Here is a 7,881-nt window from a genome sequence, read left to right on the forward strand (position 1 = left end):
GAAAACATGCCTGTCATTAACTTCAAGCCCTCTCTCACTAAGCAACTCAAACATGGTCATAAAAACTCAATTAAATCTTCCCCTCCTCTCTCCACAGACCCTCAAGCTGCCTCCCAGCACAGGGCCAGAACCTCAGCTGGGTCACAGCAGGAACAGATGAGGTTTGCCCCAGCAAGGTGGGTAAGAGCAGCAGAGCCCTCCACAGGAGGAAGAAGAGTTGAATGAGAAGGAAGGAGCTTTTTGCTTCAGGTACCAGCAGGATGGCTCACTGAAACACCTCACACCCCCACCATATACCCAATGACACAAGGATGTCCTGCCAACACTCAATTTGGGGCCTGCCACCAACAGACTGTCTGGAAGAAGGTCTCATCCAGACAGCATGTGGGTTGTCGTAATGAATGCCACTGTATTTTACACACCAGTTCATAACACCACAGCAACTTATTCCTGAGGTCCTAATTCTCATTTCAGCCTCTAGCTACAGCTACAATCACATCTCAAGGGGATAAAGGGAATAGATGAACGAGCCATAACTTACCAACTCAGAGTAGCAAAGCAGAACAAAGTTCTTATCCATCAAGAAAAAAGCACAGGTAATTCTGTGCTTCTCTCACAAACACCTGGATACATGCTCCTTAAGGTTTATTACAGTAAAACATCTGCTTTTTCTAGAACTGACAGAGAATAAGCACCAAGCATCTTCCTGATAAAACCTTGCCACAGTGGGCCTACAGCCTCTCATCAAAAATTATCCAGAAACATTAAGACTCTTCTTAATATTTTCCAGACATCATCCAGAGATGTCTTAGGCTTCTAAGAACACTAGACTCTTGGGCTGCAGTTTCACAAACAGCTTAAGCAGCTTTAATCAAGGCTATCCTGCAGCAAGACACACAGACAACTGCCTGGAAACAAATCTGCCTTTGGCAGCAACCCACACTTGGGCTGCCTTGTACTGGTGATGAAACACAGTCATAAAACTAAAAACTCCCCTCACCTTCCAGGTATTTTGTCCCCTCAGATGCACACTGTAGGGCACCAGTACTATTTGCAAAAGAGAGTAATAAAGGCCCTGAGCAAGTAAAAGAAGTCATGATGGCATGTATAAGCCCTTCTCAGCAATTTTAAAAAGCTCCACCCACCTCCTTTGACTAACCCCTGCAATGATGAAAATTTCTCTGAGAAGATGCATCAGCCAGGAAGGAGCGGAAACAAAGTTGCTTGTCAGGGCAGAAAACGAGATTGTTAAATAGCTTTATGTCATGGCTGTAAGATGATGTGAAAAGTGCCACTTGTGACCAGCAGTCAGGACAACTAGGTCACATCCTGCAGCAAATTCCCAGAAGCACATTGACTTTTCAAATGTGTCTACCTCAGCATCATTCCAGGACCAGCACAACACATCCAAGGGCAAAGATGCCACAGGGAGGTAAGGTATCAAATTCAGTATCCACACGCTGCTTTTGGGGTAGAATACATACCTGTCTTCAAACACTGAAGACTACTTCATAGGAAACCCCTGTTCAAAGCCACTGAGCAAGGAATACCAAGACACCTCCCAGCCACATGGGTGCTTTGAAGAACTGGATTTCAGAACCCGTGCTGTTTGGCTGTGGACAGGTGCAACACTGACAGCAGAGACAACTGGATCCAGCCCACGGGAGATGTAACCACAGCAGGCTCTCTGCACCTGGTCAGGTGTGACCACAGTCCCCTCACACAGCAGGGATGTGGGCCTGGCCCCCACACTTCCTTTAGGCCTTTTCAAGAGATGCAATGCAAGAAGCCTTCAAAAACTCCAGGGCTGTGAACCCATGCAGATGTGACAGATGGAGAAATCATTGAGCATTGGTCTCTTTCTTCCTGTACAAGCAACACTCCTTGGTGACACTGAGCTTTAACAACAGCAAGGAAAATGCCTTCTCACTAGTCTTCATTGCAGGATTAGATGCAGCTCTTAGTTAGGCATGACTGCTCAGGCTCCCCACCTTAGTGCTATAAAGTCTTCCTGCCCCACATCAAGCAGCACAAATGAATCCCAGAACAGGAAACATGCTCCAGTGTGTGTAAATCTTCTGCTCTGCACCCCCACACAATGTGCTCAGGAAGAAGGGACATCCCAAAACTCTGCAGATACCCATCCCTAAACCTGGGACCATGCTGCTACGACACTCTGCAGGCTGCCCTAGTCCTTGAGCTCAAAGACAGGGACAACTCTCCTAACCCAGGGATGGTGGCACTCTCTTGCAGCCAAATAAAAGTGACTCATGTTTTTGGGTGCACTAATTAGTCCTCAAGGAGAGGAAAAAATGCTTAACAAAGGACAGAGCACCAAAGGAGGTGCTCCTGTAGCACATGGAAGTGCAAGGGCAGGGCAGCAATGGCAGCACCACGCAGGGTAGATGCCACGCTTCCATCCACCTCTCCCACGGGAAGAAAAACACTCCTCAGCAGTTTGCTCCCTTTGAGGACAGCAACAGCACAACATAAATCACTTTATGAACTTAATATTTAGCTGAAACAAAACTGAGTTCAGGAGCTCTTTGAAAGAAACAGACAATGAGTATTAAAGGCTTCAGGCAAAAAGGGATGAATTAGGATTTCACAGGGATTATGTTTTTCCATCGTTTTTAAGTGATGGAAAGTGGCTTTGAATTTTTGTACACAAAAACAGGCAGCTTTAAAAATACATTATTTATTCAGTACTACATGCAAAATGTAGCAATGTACACATTTTAAAGAACACCCAAACAGTAAAGTCTGCATCTAGAGTATACAATTCCTTCCCAGCATGCTTTTATACCTGGGAAGACAAACAATCTTCTTGTGGCAAGATCAGTGGATCAACTGATCCTTCCTTTTCACTGACTGGTAAAAGCAGTAGTATGTACCCTATTGCATCTGACTACTGCCATGCAGTTTCCCATCACAGTGAATTTCATTACTGCTGCATAATCTACTAAGAGACTTGTTTATTGAATACCAATCACTTACAAGTTTTCCTCATTCTTCATAAATTAAAGTTTAAGAGTAAGTGGTAATTCAAGGTATCAATTGGCCTAGGCAACTGCAGAAGCACAAGAAAGAACCAGCAAAATATGGCATTGGGCATGAGCCAGCCTCAGTATCCATTACACCTCACACAGAGCAGCTGCAAAGGAAGTCTGGTCAGAAATGCCAAGCTCCATTTTCTCAGCTGGATCCACAACACACATCACATGAGATTCTGCAAAAGTTAAGAGAAGTGAATTGCTGGAATAGCCATTCAGTAATAGCAACCTTGTCACCTCTCAAACACACCAGAAAGTCTCTTTTGAGATGGACCCTGAGGGAAATCTCATTTATGGGCATACGTTTGCACAGCCAGGAGTGCAGTAAAGACAGTGCCAGTCCAGGACCCCAGTGTAAGAACAAAACCAGATACTTCAATTTAGCACTCCAGTGCCTGGCAATTCTGCCTTGTAAATCGTAGATCTTTACTAAAGACCATTCATCTTTTCTATCTCTGGGAAACCGGAGAAGCAAAGTACAGGCAGCAAGTTCTTTACAATAAGCAAAAGCCAGGCTTCTTTCACAGGCATTGCAACTGTCAGGAAACTTTGGAAGAGCAGGAGAGCAGCAGCAAGACCTGGTCTCTACTGGTAGCTCAGAAGAGAAGCACCTATACTGTGTAAATTGCAAATGCATGACACTTCCTGACCCAAAAGCATATCAGTTAATTCTCCAACTGGAAACATATTTCATTTTTAGTCTACTAAGGCTATAAACAGGATTTCTCCCAAGGGGATCCATTATACTCTTGCCTCAAGCACAACAGATGAGAGATACTCTTCTACAAGCCTGTCTTTGCACAAGTTATTTTACAAGGACAGTATTTTTTTCACTTGAGCTAGGCTGGACTGATTTGGAATGTGTCCCTAAGACTCCAGAAGTCTGCTGCAGAACCGTCCAAAAATTTCTTCATTTCTAGCCTCACCAAGATCTTGTAACAGTTATAGAAGCAGCAGACTACAAACTATTTATTAAATAAACAAAGAGCAAAGCATAATTATCATTTCACAAGCAATACCTTGAGTTGCAAGCAAATAAGGAGCAACAGACTTTTTTTTTTTTTTTAACAATGTAACAAATTCTTCTGAGTAGGAATAGCTTTGCTACCAGTAATAACCACGTAAAAAAAAAATAAATTGGCTTGTGAAGCCCTGAGGAAGGGGAAAGTCCACTGCTGATCTCATTGCATTTGAATCACTATCTAAATATTCACACTAACCAGGCAGCTGCTGCATCAGTTTGCTTCTAACTTTTCCCCCCTCAAGTGTATAGCTAGTCTTGAAAATATTCAGAGCAGAGAGGAATACTGATTTATGTGAAGTGGACAAAAGGAATAGATAAAACTCCACCTGGAACACAGCTTGCCTCTGCTACAACTGCGAAAATGCCAATCTGCCAATACCTTGATAAAATTAACACAAACAGCAGGGTCTTTTTGATTAGTTGCTGCACACAGCACTGCCAGACATCAACTTTAGCAAAGCAGTAGGGAAGACACAGACAAGAAAATAATCAGAACAAAAAAACCCTCAGCCTTACAGAGTGCTGCATTTTTGAGGTGATACTGAATTGTGCAAAAAGAGGAAATAGAGGGAAAAAAAAAAAAAAGAAAAGGCAAATGTAAGAAATGTTTTAACAAGAAGCAAATGATCTTCTCCTACGATTCTCCAGGGAGCAGCTCCTCCTTGTCAGAGGATCTTGTTTAGGACAAGCCCACCACTTGTGCACAGCCACACACTACGAATTAAGGTACCACTGCTTAACACCACCAAGATAATCAAGCAGCAGCGCAGTAACAGGGGACTTTCTGCAAGAAAAGCAGTGTAACCCCGGAGCACAGTAAGCATGCAAGTCATTTACATCGTCTCATTTTGGAGGAACAGTAGGGCAACGACTTTACTACAAAAGCCAGCTGATAGAGAGCTAATCACTGGATTCACATGCTCTTTACCTGCAGGGAAGAGTGCTGTAGCCTTAAGGTACTATCAGCTTTGCATTTTTTAAAAAACAAACTAAAATATAACAAAAAAAATAAAAAACCAAAAAAGATCACCCATAAAAAAACCTAAATTATATGGCCCTCACTTGGGTCTAAAAACTTCTATCAAAAGAAGGCTTAGAGGAGAAAACCACACGTAAATCTGCATGGTTTTAGTGTTACTGGTGTATATCCCATTTTATCGAGTTCATATAGAAAGAAATCTAGTTAACAACAAGACAAATTCTAAGGGGGAAAAAAAGAAACTGTCAAAAAAAGTACAGACAATATTTTTTGGTAGACCACTGCAAAGAGTCACTACAACTCATATTCTTCAACAGCATTGTGAAGACTTATTTTTGTCTTACTCTTTTTTGTTTCCTCCCTTCTTTTCTTCCTTAAGGTGATCTCTACAAGAAACACAACTCCCCCCTTAGATTCCATTATTTTCTGATTGGGCACTTCCTATCTGAAGCCAAAACACAGGCTACTACATAGACTCCCACCACCACCAGTGCTGAAACCAGAACACTTTGATTAAGAGTGTTTAATTGTACAATTAAATGGGAGGAATAAACAACAGTGAGGCCAAGGCATTCTGTTGTCATTCCAAATTTTCCAGGAACAAAATAAAAATAAAAAAAAGCTAAACAAATTAATGGGTCACCAATGTTCAAACAGTTGTGGTTTGTTGATTTGGGTTTTTAAAAACATTTTTGAAGTATTTATCGTCGGGGCCCAGGCATTACAGCGGTACTCTAAGAAGGGACAATGTTCAGACGGTGTGCTGTTTTTCTGGTGCGGTGGAAAAACACAGATGTGCATTTTAAATGCCACAGGGGAGTTAACCTGAGAGCCTGTCACTGCCGAACAGCGGGAGAAACATCTCTCGATGCAGACGATGACGACTTCTCAGCACAGGAAACCCAAAGCCTTTCCCTGCCAATCGTTACCGAAAAAGAATTCCAGGGGGTGAGGAAACAACGAGGTATGGAGACTTTTGCCTTTCTGACGCCCAGCCCTTCTCCCGCAGGCACGCACCTGCAAGTAGGGGTGCTCCGAAGTCCCTCACAGCTGACAGACCACCCAGACCAGCCCCACGAGATGCCTCCAGCCCCTCTCCCCCGAGGCTGCCCCACGGAAGGAGGCGGCCCAGGTTCTGCACCACAGAGCGGGGACCCGCCGGGTCGTGTCCCTGTCACTGTCCCTCGGCACCTGCGGGGCAGGTGGCGGCCAACCGAGCACCAGCTGGGACGCGTCCCACACTCGTGCCATCCGTCCCACGGCAGCTCTCTGGGACACAGCCAGCCGCCTCGGGTGTCTCCCGTCACAGCCGGTGTATTGCTCATCCCGCCCCGGCATCACCCCATCATCCAGCACCAGCGAGACCCCCCGGCGGTGCCCGGACCACGACGCCGAGGGACGGATAAGTTACCACGACCCCGGGCTCCTCCAGAGCCCCACTCCCTCCTGTCCCCGCCGTGTGCCCGGGAGCAGCAGCAGCCAGGAGCGGCGGGGACACCCACGGCGGCGGCTGTGACGGGAAAACCCCCTGATAACGTGACACGGCCGGAGATCGCTCCGGCCGAAGCTCGCACCGCCCATCCAGCCACAAAGTTGTAAATACACTTTCGCAGCCGCTGCCCCGCGGCGGGACCGGCCGCCGCAGCACGGAGCCTCTCCCGGCTCCGCGGGCAGCGCAGCCCCGTCCCGCCGCCCTCGCCGCACCGCTCCCCGCCCCGGGCGGCGGGCGCAGCTCTCTCCCTCGCAGCCGCACCGCTCCCAGCCGGGACCCGTCCCCCTCGCCTTTGTCCCCCGGCTGCTCACCGGCACCGCGCCCGCCTCCCCGCCGCTGCCGCGGGGGCCCCGGGGAAACGCGGGGGCCCTGGGACACCCCCTCGCCGCTGTCCCGAGAGCGGAGCCCGCGGACTCACCGCGGGGTGGCCCCCGCCGCGGAGCTCCTCCGGCCTCCCCGGTGCAGCATCCAGCGCCCAGGCAGGCAGCGGGGCAGCGGCGGGCGCACGCCGGAGCCCTGCGGGAGGACCGGCGCTGGGGCGGGGCCAGGCTGGGCGGCACACGGGGAGGGGAAGCTGCGGGGGCGGGCCGGGCCCGGCCGTGTGTGCCGGGGAAGCTGCGGGGACTGATGCCCTGCGTGCGGTGGTGAGGGGTGCTGGCGGGGCTGAGAGGAGGTTTTGGTTTTGGTGGGTATTCCGTGCACCGTACTGGCAGCAGTGAAGTTTGCGTAGGGGAGATTGCAATTATGAGTGACCGCTGCAAGTCGCTGGGACTCGGTCCAGGTGGCTGTGCCGCAGCCAGGTTAACTGGGCGATGCTGGCAGGGGGAGATGGCACAAAGCGTAAAGAGGTGCAGGGTAAGAGTCGGGATCGGATTTGGGACCTCCTCGCCTGGAGTTTCGGGCGCTGGCAGCCACAGTGCTTGAGAGGGAGGTGCTGTGCTGCACGCATGGCATAAACCTTCTTGTTTCCCTCCCTCCCTCTTCTGTGTTATAATCTGCTTTTTAATGTGGCAACTTTCTGCAAGAAGGCGGACATCATCTCGAGTTCTCCCTCACGAGTAGGTTGTTGCTCTATTTCCCCACACATCCAGTGAGGATGCAGTCGGCATGGGAGCTGGGCTGTAAGGGGAGCAGGTGGGAAGGCTTCTGCACAGTGTCGCACAACTCCATAGCAAAAAAATTGAGATTTGCCCAGGAGGAACCACAAGAGTGAGTCTGACTTGCTCTTCTGCCATGGCCACCTGACAGTGATGCGAGAAGGTCACCAGGCCACCTATACTTATGCCCTGGGTCTTAATCTTGCATTTTAGGTTGGCCATGAGACTGGCTAAAA

At 48.4% G+C, this 7,881-nt stretch overlaps 1 protein-coding gene across 2 annotated transcripts in view; it reads right to left on the reverse strand.

Moving 5' to 3' along the window:
- Window positions 1-7,074, reverse strand: part of FRMD1 (FERM domain containing 1) — a 41,384-nt gene extending 34,310 nt beyond the window's left edge. For both annotated transcript variants that reach the window (XM_015623377.2, XM_015623374.2), the window contains exon 1: window positions 6,967-7,074. The gene's annotated coding sequence lies outside the window, so the exon portion shown is untranslated. The remainder of the gene's footprint in view (window positions 1-6,966) is intronic.
- Between the last annotated feature and the right edge of the window lie 807 nt (window positions 7,075-7,881).

This window comes from Parus major, chromosome 3 (assembly GCF_001522545.3).
Source record: "Parus major isolate Abel chromosome 3, Parus_major1.1, whole genome shotgun sequence".
Taxonomy (NCBI): domain Eukaryota; kingdom Metazoa; phylum Chordata; class Aves; order Passeriformes; family Paridae; genus Parus; species Parus major.